Genomic DNA, 15890 nt, shown 5'->3' on the forward strand with positions numbered 1-15890 from the left:
ACATTGTACACATTGAATACATACTTTTTTTTTTTTTTTTTTGAGACAGGGTCTGACTCTGTCGCCCAGGCTGGAGCCCACTGGTGCCCTCTCAGCTCACTGCAACCTCCACCTCCTGGGCTCAAGCAATCTTCCCACCTCAACCTCCCTAGTATCTGGGACTGCAGGCACACACCACCATGCCCGGCTGATTTTTGTATTTTTGGTAGAAACAGGGTTTCACCATGTTGCCCAGGCTGTTCTCCAAAACTCCTGAGCTCAAGCAATCTACCTGCCTTGGCCTCCCAAAGTGCTGGAATTACAGGTATGAGCCACCATGCCCAGCCATATATACAATTTTTATTTGCCAATTATACTTCAGTAAAGCTGAGGGAAATTTTTTTTTTTTAAAAAAGGAAAAATAATTCAGTACTTACTTTCCCTCTCTATGTATCAAACACCTTGCTGGTTGCTGAAGATACAAAGAAAAAAGGCATCTTATCTGCCCACGGGAAGTGCAGTTTAACCATGCAGAGACATACAAATGTGCTCACAGCCAGTGGCAAAGACAGCACGCAGAAGGTGGTGGACACAGCGGGAGGGAGAATGCCATGGAGCAGAGGCGTGCGGGAGGCCCTGAGCCCCGGGTGGGGGGAGCTTCCAGACATACACAGTGAGCTCATGGCTTCCACTGTGGGGTGTTGGTGTTCTGCTCAGCGGGCCAGACAGCACAGGTTGGATTTTAAATGTTTGGATACTTTTAGAGCCAGCTACTTCTGACCTTCAGGGACTTAAGAGGCTGAGCTCTGTGCCCCGTAATGAAGCCCACGGGGATGCTCTCTGGGCCTGCTACTGAAAAGGAATGTCTCTCAGTACAGTTGTGGGTTCCACTGTGCACTCCCCAACCTGGAAAAGCCCTAGTCAGTCTTCTAGAGAGCACACCCTCTGTGCAAGGCCTTGTGCCCCCGTTACATGATCTCATTTAAACTTATGTCTTCCACTGTAGGAGACTGGCAATTTTACCCTTAATTTATTAACAAGGAAACTGAGGCACAGAGGGGTGACCTCATTTGCCTGAGAGGTGGAGCTGGGATTGGAACCAGTGCTCCCTCCACAGTATCACAATGACCTTTTTGGGGTCCTTCACCTTCTGACTTAACCCCTACTTTCCCTCGCTGATTGCCACTGAGACAGACCTATAGCTCCAGCTGCCCAAAGGTCACCCAAGCTGGGTGACCACGGGCACACCATGCTCTCTGTGTCCAGATCTGGACTTACTGTTATCCACCTCATCCTGCTCTGAGTGGAGAAGATGGACTGGAGCAGCCATCCCCTGCAGACACAGCTCACTGACCAGGGAGTGCCCTGGGAGGCAGCCCTGTTCCTACCCAAGCACAAACAGCAGGCAAGGCATCTCCACTCAAAGGGCAGGGCCCTGTGGACTCAGTTCTGATCAGGACACCCATGGTACTGGGCTCCTTCCATAGGTTGGCCCTGTGCTGGTCCCAACCCCATCCCATTCTAGCTCAGCCTAGGAGAGCAGGACTGCCATTTACAGACTACGTAACTCCCAGGCGTGTCATCGACTGTGCTGAGAATAGCACTTCTTGATTGTGCAGTGTGCAACCCACACAACTGTTCCCAACAGTCCTGCCAATTATGTGTTTGCTTCTCTTCTCATCAAACCAAATGGATAGAAAAGGTTGTTATCATTGTTTTGAGTTCTGCCTGCTCCTTCCCCAGATGATAAGCAACATACTGAAACAAGGGAAGAAAACATATCCTATCTGCATACTTCCTGTTAAAAATCCACCTTAATTTATAAATCTACTGGCTTTCCGTTTTATGTTTCTATTACAGATTAGAGCAAAATTCATCCATCAAAGTGTTTGTGGCCTACATAATCCATCCCTTTGAATATAGGGGACCTATCGGTGTGATAGGATAGCATCGCCCTGATGGTGCTACCTGATATGGCAAAAAGGGTTTTGAGGTCCCTAACTGGTGGACTTTGAATTGATCGAAAGGAAAATTGTCCTGGGCCTGACTACCCCTTTAAGAGACAACCCCTTTAAGAGGGACTGGAGCCAGGCACAGTGGCTCACGCCTGTAATCCCAGCACTTTGGGAGGCTGAGGCAGGCAGATCACCTTAGGTCAGGAGTTCGAGACCAGCCTGGTCAACATGGAGAAACCCCATCTCTACTAAAAATACAAAAATTAGTCAGGTGTGGTGGCGCATGCCTATAATCCCAGCTACTCGGGAGGCTGAGGCAGGAGAATCACTTGAACCCAAGAGGCAGAGGTTCCAGTGAGCTGAGATCGCACCACCGTACTCCATCCTGGGCAACAGAGCAAGACTCTGTCTCAAATTAAAAAAAAAGTGACTGAGGTCTTCCCTGAGGTCAGAGAAGTTCTGCCAGCCTTGAAGAAGCCAGTTGCGTGTTGTGAGCCGCAGCCGACAGAGGGCCCGCGTGGCCAGGACCCAGAGCAAGCAGGTAAACTCAGCCAACAGCCTGAACAAGCTCAGAAGCCAGTCTTCCTTGGCAGAGCTCCAGGTGAGACCGCAGCCTGGCTGGCACCTTATTGCTGCCTTATGAGACCCTGAGCAGATCCTGACCCATGGAGGAGATAATAATGTGAGATAGTAGCAGTGTTTGCAGAGCTTTGCTGTGCTGCAGTAGCACCCGAGTTGAGCCAGGGAGGTGTGTGTGTTGGTGGGGAGCCTCATGTCTGCCACAGGAGAGAGACCACAGGAGGGCAGACATCCTGTTTGAATCTTCGCCCTCTCCCATCACCCAGGGGCAAACCTCGGAGTCTACCCCAGGCCAGTGACCCTGCCTGCAGAGGGACTGTGATGTCCTTCATCCCTACAATGCCTGCTGGTGCCTGAGGAAGCCCTTTTGGCAGGAGGCTGGCCACAGCATGGACAAGAGAACAAGGGGCCACACTCTGGCCAGCCCTGGTGTTGTGATGGCCTGCAGCCGCCACCTTGCTGTGATTAAGAAAGAGCAGATCCTTGGCTCACACCTATAATCCTAGCACTTTGGGAGGCCGAGGCAGGTGGATCACCTGAGGTTAGGAGTTTGAGACTAGCCTGGCCAATATGGTGAAACCCTGTCTCTACTAAAAATACAGAAATTAGCCGGGCCTGGTGGCGGGCGCCTTATTCCCAGCTACTTGGGAGGCTGAGGCAGGAGAATCACTTGAACCGGGGAGGCAGAGGTTGCAGTGAGTCGAGATTGCGCCACTGCACTCCAGCCTGGGCAACAAGAGTGAGACTCTATCTCAAAAAAAAAAAAAAAAAAAAAAAAAGGAGCAGATCCGAGGAAGACCCTGCCCGGAGAGGGGAGGCCCCTCTTACCCAGGCAAGTCCCAGGGCAGAGGTGGTGGCCATCCTCTGCTGAGGCGGCAGAGCTGCCAGCGGTGGACACAGACCAGGGAGCACATCTGGTTCCTTTTTCTCCTACTCCTGGTTTAATTGTCCTGGGCTCCAAGATGCAGGACAGGGTGGCATGTAGAATTTGACTACGTTCTCAGACCCTAGTTCTGGTGGCTGGGGCCACCCTGCTCTGCGCCCACCACAGACTCCACCCCACCCAGCCCCACTCTCAGGGCACAGGTGCCGCCCATAGGAGGCCACCCCTCCCTCTCCATGCCCTGCAGGAGAAGTGCCTCTCAGCCTGCTGGACCCAGTGTGGGCTCTCAGGAGGCTCCTGGCACCAGCACCGGCTGCGGCTGATGCCTGACACAGCCTGTGAGATGCCACATTCTGCCAGCCAGGCCTGGGCTGGAGGAGCACCCTGACCACGACTCTACCCCTTCCTGTCCTCCCCTCACTTCTCCCAGGTTAGGGGAAAGCGGGGATGTGTGCAGGTGAGGCCGACCCAGGCCTACCCCAAGGGCTTTGAGCTACACAGGCTGTCTCAGCTGATGTGAGCATGGCACTAATCAACAATACACGCCAGCAGGAGTCACTCCCTCCCCAGGCACTTTCTGTCTTTCCAATCATGCTAAGTCCTGAGTCTGAGTTTGGTGCCAGCGTGGTCTCACTGTGCTCACAGGCCCATCACTGCCTCACTGGACCAGTCAGACCCCCCCGGCCAGCTGTGCCTGGGAGAGTGAAGGCACAACACTGTACGATGGGATTCAGACCCCAGTTAACTACGTCCACAATTGCTAGGTGATGCTGGGCTTTTATTTTTATTTATTTATTTATTTTGTTTGTTTGTTTGTTTGTGTTTGTTTTTTCTGAGACGGAGTTTCGCTCTTGTCGCCCAGGCTGGAGTGCAGTAGAGCGATCTTGGTTCACTGCAACCTCTGCCTCCCAGGCTCAAGTGATTCTTCTGCCTCAGCCCCCCGAGTAGCTGGGATTACAGGCACCTGCCACCACGCCTGGCTAATTTTTTGTATTTCTAGTAGAGACAGGGTTTCACCATGTTGGCCAGGCTGGTCTTGAACTCCTGACCTCAGGTGATCCACCCGCCTGGTCCTCTCAAAGTGCTGGGATTACAGGCGTGAGCCACTGCACACAGCTTTTAAAACTAAGATCTGGATCACTTTTAAACACATTTATTCAGTAAGAACAACATTGTCATTTAAAGAGAACAATCAGGTAAAGGGAGCGCCGGCTACGCATGAGGAAACAGCAAGAACATGAAGATGAAGGTGCGAGCGAGGTGGCACAGTGTCCGGTTCAAACCTTGTCCTGCTCAGTGTCAGAGGCACATTCCTTCTGTGTGCCTCAGTTTCTCCCACTGAGAAACGAGGATACCACTAGCACTTGCGTCCTGGAGTTCTTGTGAGGCGAGGACCAGCTGATGCACATTCCTACAGCCCCAGACCAGCCCAGGCCCCCAGCACATACTGGTGAGTCATCTGTTAAATAAACTGAACGAATGAGGCGGGGGAGCCCTGCACCAGCACAGTGAATCCAGGCTGGCTACCACTGCCACCAGCTCGTCCTCCCTCCACCAAGCACTTGGGGCCCTGCTAGAGGTGGCCTGACAGCCGTTCCTTCAGGGGACTACGTGACCAGTGTCAGCCAGGGCTGCCCCAGCACCGAGACCCACAGCCTCAGCTTCCTTGATACTTGCTTTTTCTTGTCCCTCCAATGGAGGACTCAGCTTCTATGGGAAGAAGTGATTGGCCCTGGCAGGGCTTTCCTCAGTCAGTGGAGTGAGAATGAATGAAGTGAATGAATGAAGCACCCAGGAAAGCTCTGATGCTGCCATGCGTGCTACCTTGATGCCCTTGATCTGAGCTAGAACAGTGTCTGCTGTGTGTCCTGCAAGCCACAGAGAGAGCCCTGGGCCTCCAGCAGAGGTCCACATAATCCGTCCTGTCTGAAGATGACCCCTGGGCAGAGGCCTCACCAAGAGGTGGGGACAGCAGCTGCGGGGGCCCACGTGCCAAGGATGCCATCCACAGTTGGAGCACATTCAGCGTCCACTTGCTTCCCTGACCAGCAGCAAAGTGAACCAGAGTCTCTTTGGCAGGAATCAGATGGCTGTGGCCACCGGGTGCGGGCTGACGTCTGGGGTGGGTGCGAGTTGGGGGCTCCCGAGGCCTGCGCCTTCTGGAGCATCCATGCAGCCCGGTGAGGGGTGAGGTGTGGGCTGGGGCTGGGGGAGGAGGCTGGTTGTTGTTTATTTAATTAATTAGTTTAATTAAATTTGTTTAATTAATTAGTTTAATTAAATTTGTTTAATTAATTAATATTAATTAGGTTAATTAGTTTGATTGATTATTAATTAGTTTAATCAATTAGTTTAATATTGATTAATTAATTAGTTCTGTCCCTCTAGAGAACCCTGACTAATACAGATTTTCATACCAGGAGTGGTTCTAGACGAACAGAATATTAAGGATGGGGTTATTTCGTTGGTTTTGGGGTTTCTGGAGTTGGCTGCTTAATATGACTATGCTAAAGACCCTACTTCTTTTTTTTCTTTTCCTTTTTTTTTTTTTTAGATGGAGTCTCGCTCTGTCACCCAGACTGGAGTGCAGTGGCACGATCTCGGCTCACTACAAATTCCACCTCCTGGGTTCAAGAGATTCTCCTACCTCAGCCTCCCGAGTAGCTGGGACTACAGGTGCGTGCCAGCATGCCCAGCTAATTTTTTGTATTTGTAGTAGAGATGGGGTTTCACTGTGTTAGCCAGGATGGTCTCGACCTCCTGACCTCATGATCTGCCCGCCTCCGCCTCCCAAAGTGCTGGGATTACAGGAGTGAGCCACGGCACCCAGCCAACCCTACTTCTAATAGTATGGAGAACACTGATAGTCCTTGGCACGAACTGTTTAGAGAATTAGGCAAAATAAATGCATTTGACACTCCTGATTCTTCATTCATGAGAGGCAAGGAGTTTAGTGACTCTATACATAATACCTTCGACCATATGTGGAGAACCAAGTAACACAAGGAAGCTGGTTGGTTGCTCCTAAGTTCAGAGGACAAAGTGATGAAAGAAAATGATGAATTCAGGGATTCTGTCTCCCAGGTTCAGAAGCAGATACTGAGCCTCAAATCTGCTAAGATTGCCCTGAGTAAGAGTCTTATCTCCTGTAGAGAAAGAGCTGAAATTGTGGAAAAACAGATACAAACTCTTATCTTGCAAGTGGCTGACCAGCAATGAAAGACACATGCACAGCCTTGCCAGGTGTCTACTGTTAAAGTGAGAGCATTGACTGGAAAAGAATGGGATCCTGCAACTTGGAATGGGGACATGTGGGAGGACCCTGATGAAGCTAGGGACACTGAGTTTGTAAACTCTGATGAACCTTTTTTGCCAGAAGAAATAGCTTCCCCATCCCCAGTAGTGGCAACATCCCCTCCCTGACTCATGCTGCCATCAGCCTTTCCACCTTTGTCTGAGGAGATAAACCCTGTACAGCCTGCAGCAACAGTGATGGCCTCCCCTGAGGCAGTTTCCAGGCAAGATAATGTTGATTCTCCTCGGGAGCCACCCCCAACATCCCTGTTTGCTTCTAGACCTATAACCAGCCTAAAGTCCTGGCAGGCCCCTAGAGGTGAGATTTAGAGTGTGACCCATGAGGAGGTATGCTACACTCAAAAAGAACTGCTTGGTTTTCTAATTTATACAAACAGAAATCTGGAGAACAGGCATGGGAATGGGTATTAAGGGTGTGGGATAATAGTGGAAAGAACACAGAGTTGGATCAGGCTGAATTTGTTCATTTGGGCCCACTAAGTAGGGACTCGGTGTATTAGTCTGTTTTCATGCTGCTGATAAAGACATACACAAAGCTGGGAACAAAGAGAGATCTAATTGAACTTACAGTTCCACATGGCTAGGAAAGCCTCAGAATCATAGTGGGCGGTAGAAGGCACTTCTTACATGGCAGCAGCAAGAGAAAAATGAGGAAGAAGCAAAAGCAGAAATCCCGATAAACCCATCAGATTTCGTGAGACTTATTCAGTAACATGAGAACAGCACAGGAAAGACTGGCCCCCATGATTCAATTACCTCCTACTGGGTCCCTCCCACAACACACGGGAATTTTGGGAGATAAAACTCAAGTTGAGATTTGGGTGGGGACACAGCCAAACCACATCATTCCACCCCGATCCCTCTCAAATCTCATGTCCTCACATTCCGAAACCATCCATGCCTTCCCAACAGTCCCCCAAAGTCTTAACTCATTTCATCATTAACTCAAAAGTCCACAGTCCAACATCTCATCTGAGACAAAACAAGTCTCTTTCACCTATGAGCCTGTGAAATCAAAAGCAAGCTAGTTACTTCCTAGATACAATGGGGGTACAGGTATTGGGTAAATACAGCCATTCCAAATGGGAAAAATTGGCCAAAACAGAGGGGCTACAGGGCCCATGCAAGTCCAAAATCCAGTGGGGCAGTCAAATTTTAAAGCTCCAAAATGATCTCCTTTTACTCCAGGCCTCACATCCAGGTCACGCTGATGCAAGAGGTAGGATCCCATGGTCTTGGGCAGCTCCGCCCCTGTGGCTTTGCAGGGTACAGTCTCCCTCCTGGCTGCTTTCATGGGCAGGCATTGAGTGTCTGCGGCTTTTCCAGGTGCACAGGGTAGTGAATCTACCATTCTGGGGTCTGGAGGACGGTGGCCCTCTTCTCATAGCTCCACTAGGCAGTGCACCAGTAGGCACTCTGTGTGGGGACTCCAACTCCACATTTCCCTTCCACACTGCCCTAGCAGAGGTTCTCCATGAGGGCTCTGCCCCTGCAGCAAACTTTTGCCTGGGCATCCACATGTTTCTATACATCTTCTAGAATCTAGGTGGAGGTTCCCAAACCTCAATTCTTGACTTTTGTGCACCTGCAGACTCAACGCTGCCAAGGAACATAATGGAAGCTGCCAAGGCTTAGGGCTTCCATCCTCTGAACCCACAGCCTGAGCTGTACATTGGCCCCTTTCAACAACTACTGGAGCGGCTGGGACACAGGACACCAAGTCCCTAGGTTGCACACAGCATGGGGACCCTGGACCCATCCACAAAACCACTTTTTTATCCTGGGCCTCCATACCTGTGATAGGAGGAGCTGCCATGAAGTTCTCTGATATGGCCTGGAGACATTTTCCCCATGGTCTTGGGAATTAACATTAAGCTCCTTGCTACTTATGCAAATTTCTGCAGCGAGTTTGAATTTCTCCTCCAGAAAATGGATTTTTCTTTTCTATCACATAGTCAGGCTGCAAATTTTCCAAACTTTTATGCTCTGCTTCCCTTATAAAACTGAATGCCTTTAACAATACCCAAGTCACCTCTTGAATGCTTTGCTGCTTAGAAATTTCTTCCACCAGGTACCCTAAATCATCTCTCTCAAGTTCAAAGTTCCACAAATCTCTAGGACAGGGGCAAAATGCCACCAGTCTCTTTGCTAAAACATAACAAGAGTCACCTTTGCTCCAGTTCCCAACAAGTTCCTCATCTCCATATGAGACCACCTCAGCCTGGATTTTATTGTCCATATTGCTAACATCATTTTAGGCAAAGCCATTCAACAAGTCTCTAGGAAGTTCCAGAGTTTCCCACATTTTCCTGTCTTCTTCAGAGCCCTCCAAACTGTTCCAATCTCTGCCTATTACCCAGTTCCAAAGTCGCTTCCACATTTTTGGGTATCATTTCAGCAACACCCTGCTTCTGGTACCAATTTACTGTATTAGTCTGTTTTCACTCTGCTGATAAAGACATACATGAAACTGGGAACAAAAAGAGGTTTAATTGAACTTACAGTTCCACATGGCTGGGGAGGCCTCAGAATCATGGCAGAAGGTGGAAGGCACTTCTTACATGGCAGCAGCAAGAGAAAAATGAGGAAGAAGCAAAAGCGGAAACCCCTGATAAACCCATCAGATCTTGTGAGACTTATTCACTATCATGAGAATAGCATGGGAAAGACCGGCCCCCATGATTCAATTACCACCCACCGGGTCCCTCCCACAACACATGGGAATTCTGAGAGATAAAATTCAAGTTGAGATTTGGGTGGGGGCACAGCCAAACCATATCACTCTGCATTTAATGTTGCAGCTTGGGGAGTTAAAAAAGTTTCTAATAGTTTATTTGCTTGGTTAGCTGAAATATGGATTAAAAGATGGCCCACTGTGAGTGAGCTAGAAATGCCTGATCTCCCTTGGTTTAATGTAGAGGAAGGGTTCCAAAGGCTTAGGGAGATTGAGATGATGGACTGGATTAGTCACTTGAGACTTAATCATCCCAGCTGTGAGGGTCCAGAAGATATACACTTGACCAATGCCTTGCAAAATAGATTTGTGAGGCCAGCACCTGCACCTTTGAAGAGCCCTTTAATTGCTCTTTTCTGTATGTCAGATCTAACAGTGGGAACCACAGTCACTCAACTACAAAATTTAAATACACTGGGAATAATTGGATCCCAAGGTGGCAGGGGCCAGGTGGCGGCACTCAACTGTCAAAGGCAAGGTGGGCATAGCTACTGTAATGGACAGAAGAGGCAAAGCAGCAATCACAATAGTCTGACTCATGTAGAGCTCTGTTATTGGCTAATTAATCATGGTGCTTTTAGAGGTGAAATTGATAGAAAGCCTACTGAATTCCTACTTTATATAAGCAGAAAACTTCTTGATCAAATTGACAAAAGACTAATTTGAATTATAAAAACAGAGATTCATGGCCCCTCAATCAATTCCCAGACTTGAGCCAGTTTACAGACCCAGAACCACTTGAATGAAGGGGAGGCCGGGTCCCCTTGAGGAAGGACCCCACTACATTGCCAACAATTTATGCAGTGAATCTTTCTCCCATCCTTCCCCAAGGAGACCTCTGGCCTTTTACCAGGGTAACTGTGCATTGGGGAAAGCGAAATTATCAGACATTTCAGGGACTACTGGACATTGGCTCTGAGCTGATGTTGATTCCAGGGAACCCAAAATATCATTGTGGTCCTCCAGTTAAAGTAAGGACTTATGGAGGTCAGGTAATTAATGGAGTTTTAGCTCAGGTCTGACTTATAGTGGGTTCAGTGGGTTCCCAGGCTTATCCTGTGGTCATTTTTTCCAGTGCCAGAATGCATAATTGGCAAACTAAGACATACTTAGCAGCTGGCAGAACCCCAATATTGGCTCCAGTTCTGAATCTTGAACTCGGTGGTGGTTACACAAATCTGCATGTGATAAAACGGCATAGAACAACACACAGTACCAAAGCCAACCTCCTGCTTTCAATTTCGATTAACAATAGCTAATTAACCCAACATGCCCCGATGGGGCCACGGGGGGTGAAGGGTATATGGACCACTCTCTGTCACCTGTGCAACTTCCTGTCCATCTATATTCAAAACAAAAAGATTTTTTAAATGGACAAGAATAATCCCCCGAAACAAACAGTGAAACAGTGCCAATTACAGATGTAATAGTTTTGCTCATGAGTACAAATTGTTTTGTACATGAAATATTTTACTGAATTTGAAATTTTGAAATTGAAATGTATAATTGTTTTATTTATTTATTTATTTATTTTTTTGAGACACAATCTTGCTCTGTCACCCAGGCTGGAGTGCAGTGGTGTGATCTCGGCTCACTGCAACCTCCACCTCCCAGATTCAAGCGATTTTCCTGCCTCAGCCTCCCGAGTAGCTGGAATTACAAGTGCCCACCACCATGCCTGGCTAATTTTTGTATTTTTAGTAGAGACGGTGTTTTGCCATGTTGGTCAGGCTGGTCTTAAACTCCAGAACTCAGGTGATCTGCCTGCCTTGGCCTCCCAAAGTGCTGGTATTACAGGCATGAGCCACTGAGCTCAGTCATTTCTTTTAAAACTCTGCAGCTTGTTTAATTTTTATTTGTTACTAGACCATAACAGACCAATATATGGGTTGAAGGCTTTCCCCCTTTAGAGAGTACATGATTGTACATTGAAAGGACTAATCCATTAGGCTCTTTTCTATTCCTTCTCTAATAGTATTATTTATTTAATTATTTTACTGGCATGAAGTTCAGTAAAAGTTTACCATTCCAGTTCCTTGCTTGCCATTATTATGATTATGATTGTTATTCATGTCATTTCATAATTATTATTAAGAAATTTTGCGGTGTACCAAAGGGAGGATGGGATAGAGGTCCACGTGGACTGTCAGATCTGCCAGATGCTACTCTGGGTGCAGTTGTCTGTGTTAACCAGAATGATCTTCCCTGGCACCAGGGTCTGACCCTGGCTCTGCCCAGTGCCCCGCCCCTGCGCCTCTGGACCTGAGTGGTAAAAATGCAGAGGCCCACATGATCTTGAGTCATGAGGAAGAACTCACTCTGCATTTGGTTCTTAGAAGGAAACACATGTTGGAAAGCTTTATCCCCCCAAAAAGAAAACTCAACAGTCTTCATGCCAACAGGGGTAACTTTAGATGATTTGCAACCCATAACCCATGGATGCCTGGGGAGAAGCCACGTGGGCCAGAAACCATCAGGCCTGGGCCAGTGGGAGCCCCAGGAGCAGCTCTGGGTGCAAAAGCTGGTGCCCAGCGCACAGTGTTCCCTTGGTGGGCTCAGGCTTCTTGTGTGTGAATGGTGCCTGGCGATGCCTGCCTCCACTGCCACGATGAGCTCAGTCCCCATGGCCCTGTGTCGTCATTGCCACAGACACACATTACTGGTCTCCTCCCACACAAGGAAAATTCAGGGCCACACAAGCCCTAGATCCCTGAATGCCACTTTGCAGCTTTGTGGCATTAGCAAAGCTGCTTCACGGCAGAGCCTCGGTTTCCTTGTCTGTGACAGGAAGGCTGGATTCAAGAGTTCTCAAGGCCCCTGCCAGCCCTGGCATTATTGGGTGAGTCACCAGCAGCACCAGCCACATTCCCTGTAAGCTCCAGGTGCTCTGACAGCCCTGGGAAGGCACCAGTAGAGGTCCCCTGGGTTCCTTTTAACTGAGAATCTTATCATCCTAGGATCGATGTCCTCTAGCAAAGACCTGACTCCAGGCCCAGAATCACTACTTTGTTCCTTAGCCTGTTATCATATTTCCTGGGCAGTGTCTTTCCCCTCCTGTATCTGATCCTACACCCCCTGCTTAGTCAGCAGTTTATTTCTAATGGCTAGAGTATTGCTACGTGCTTTAACAAACCCGATAGCAGTTTATGTTTCATTTATGTACTTGTCTGATATGGATGCTGCTGATCTGTGCAGGGTTTTCACCATGCAGTGACTCAGGAATCCAGGCTGGTTCCATCTTGCAGTAAGTACCTCCATCCTCTGGGCCCTCAGAGTCCTCTGTGTCTAGGTGGTAGGAGGCTGTAATGAGCTGAATAGTATTCCCCCAAAATTCATGACAAAGCCCTAACTCCAAGCACCTCAGAATGCGACTGTATTTGGAGATAGGGCCTTTACAGGGTTGAATAGGATAATATGAGGCCTTTAGGGCAGGCCCCAGTGCAAAACGGCCAGTGTCCTTATCAGAAGAGGAGATGAGGACACTTGCACAGAGGGATGACCATGTGAGGACACAGGGAGAAGATACCATCTGCAAGTCAATGAGAGAGGCCATAGGAGAAACCAACCCTGCCAACACTTCGACCTTAGGCTCTGTCCCCCAGAACTGTGAGACAATAAATGTCTGTTGTTTAAGCTCCCCACCACTGCCAATCTGTGATATTTGTTATGGTGGCCCCAGGAAACCGGTACAGAGGGGAGAGAAAGGATGGAAAGAGCACCTCCCTGCAAAAGCAAGATGCATTACTTCTCCCATTCCATTATCCACTTGTAGCCATGTGGCCAAACATGGATGTGAAGGGGCTGGGCAGCTGCCCCCCAGCAACCACCTCCTGCTGGGGCAGGGGAAGCCCAGTGCTGGTGGACAGCTGGCCATCCCTACCACTGGACTTCATTCCAGGCTGAGGGGATCTCAGGTGTAACCTGCACCAGGTGAGTCGGGGGAAGACAGGAGCTGAGAATGTTCCCATCATTTCCTGTCTGCTTCTCCATGCAAATCAAGCTGCTCTGACCCACTTCTTCTTGTTGTGAAAGAGGTGAGAGGTGAGAGGTGAGAGGTAAGTTGTGGAGAGGTGAGAACCATCAGAAAAAGCTAGAATAGGCAACATTCTCCAAGGAACCCAGCCCCGTTTCTTCTACAAGTCAGTGGCATGAAAAAGGTGTGCCCTGTTTTAGACTGAAAGGCCACAGAGAAATAATAGCTAAACACAATGCATGGTCCCTAACTGGAGACTGGCTTTAACAAATGTAACGAGAGAAGCTGAGCTTGAATCACTGCACTGGATCTCCTTCTTCTCCACCAGACCCACTCTCCTCCTTCCTCTTGCTCTGCGCCCTGGAGCTGACCTCTATAAAATACATCAGGCTCCCAGCTGAACAAATTGTATTTTTCCAAATATTCATTTCTCCTCACACTCAGAATTTACAACCCTACCTATTGCCATGAGAAAGGGTCTTACCTCTGGTCCTGCTGACAGCCGGCTGGGTCATGTGTTTTGCTTTGGCCAGTGGGATATGAGTGTAATTGACAGGCACCACTTCCTAACAGAAGCTTTAAGACCCGAGGTGTAGGTCTTGGTGTGTCCCAGACAAGAGGACTGCCCAATCCACAGCCAACATGGAAGCAGGGAAAGAATGAGCAGATGCTGCTGGAAGCCACTGAGATGTTGGCACCATTGTTCAACCTTAGTTAGCAGAAGCCTTGTTTCCAGTGCATTGGCTGATGGGTGCACCTGGAGGAGGGCAGCCCCTGGGAGAGGGAGAGGATGAGGGTTTATTTCTCTTGCACTTGAAGGTGCTCAGGTGGATTTTGTGCCTCCACCAAAAGCCACTGCTCCAGGCAGGCGGCTGGCAGGCTCCATCCAGCTGCTTCTCTGAATTCCAGCCAACTTTTTCTCTTGCTCTGCAAGCCCATAGCTGGTGACAGCTATTTCCCTAATTGTCCATCCTTGTCAATTGTCCTTTACTCTTCTCTCCCTGATGGCCCGGCTCCAGCACACCACTTGCTTCCTGCCAGGCCTTAACCAAAAGAACCAGGTAGGAGTGCTCTTCAGGTTTTACTGCTAATTTTTTAAGCTGTGATAATCGGGGTTATGTTTAAAAGTGAAGGGTTTCAATGTCCATAATTAATTTAAGATGGCTCTGCAAAATAGAAAAAGAAAAAGCAAACTATTAACAATTATTAAACCTAGGTAGAGATGACTGTTCATGGTACTGTTCTTTTCACTTTTCTCTGTTCGAAAATTTGCATAATAAAAGGCAAAAAGAAAAATTGTGGGTGGCAGGGGTCCCAGTCCTACCATCGAGCAAGCTGAAGTTCCTGTCATGCTCCTTCCTTCCCTCCTCTGAACTTTTGTCCAGACTATTCCCTGGGCCAGGGCAATGCCCATCCTGCATGCCTTCGCCTGGAAAATTCCTCCTCATCCTTCTAGTATGTACTCACCTTAAGCTGTTCCCATGCTCCCTGCCCCAACCCAGACAGGGGGAACCCCATGCCCCAGAGCATTCAGCTCTATCCCAGAACTTCCCTGCCCCACATGTGCCAAACAGTGCATGACGCAAGCCTGAGCAATGTTGCTTTAAGTCTTCTCCAGGTCCTGATATTTACAACATTGTTCCTGACAGCACCCTCCCAGCTCACCCTCTCCTGGTCCTGAGCCCGTTGTCACCACCTCTCTTCCTTACTCTGCCCTGAAGGACATGCTTCATTGGGAAGCCATTCATTCATTCGTGCTCTCATGAGCTCATCTGCAGTCACCAGGACACACAAGTGAGGCAGGGTGGTGCTGCTTCCCTGGGGTACCGTCAGCTGAAAAGACACAAATCAACCAGCCACACAGATGATCACCTGGCTTTGGCCACAGTGAGTTTCACCAAGGGATATCGCTTTGTGCAGCAGTGGGCCATCTCAGGCTAGGAGAAGGCCTTCTCATAAGAACCCTTAGGATGCTGGCTGGATATGTGGATTCCCAAATCTTCCACTCAGAACATCCAGGGGGGGACCCAGGGAGTCTGCATTTTCCACAAGTAGCTAGAGTGACATTTATAGTCAGACAAGTCTGGAAAGCACTGGCCTCCAGGAATAAGGAGGAATATTTCATTCGTGCAGCACTAGGGCAAGGGCTCAGGTGGACCCCAGGCCCTCCCCACCGTGCACACAGATAACAGCACTCTGGAGGCCATCTGGTGATGGTACAGAGGGCAAGTGGGTGCAGCAGGTACAAGGGGTCCCCCAATGCCAGGCCCAGTGCAAAGTGGTGTGACAGTCAGTGGAACTCAGCCGCATTAGGTGCAGTCCCTTGGCTGAGGCCCCCAGCTCATTGGCATCAGATCTAGAACAAGGGGTGACCACTGACCAAGTGCTTCCTCGGGATCCCCAATGACCTGCAGGCTGCTCCTCCTGTTGAGCCCCCTTACAACCCGTGTGGCTGTCACCTCAAACTCCCTC

The sequence above is a fragment of the Pongo abelii genome, chromosome 13, assembly GCF_028885655.2.
Source record: "Pongo abelii isolate AG06213 chromosome 13, NHGRI_mPonAbe1-v2.0_pri, whole genome shotgun sequence".
Taxonomy (NCBI): domain Eukaryota; kingdom Metazoa; phylum Chordata; class Mammalia; order Primates; family Hominidae; genus Pongo; species Pongo abelii.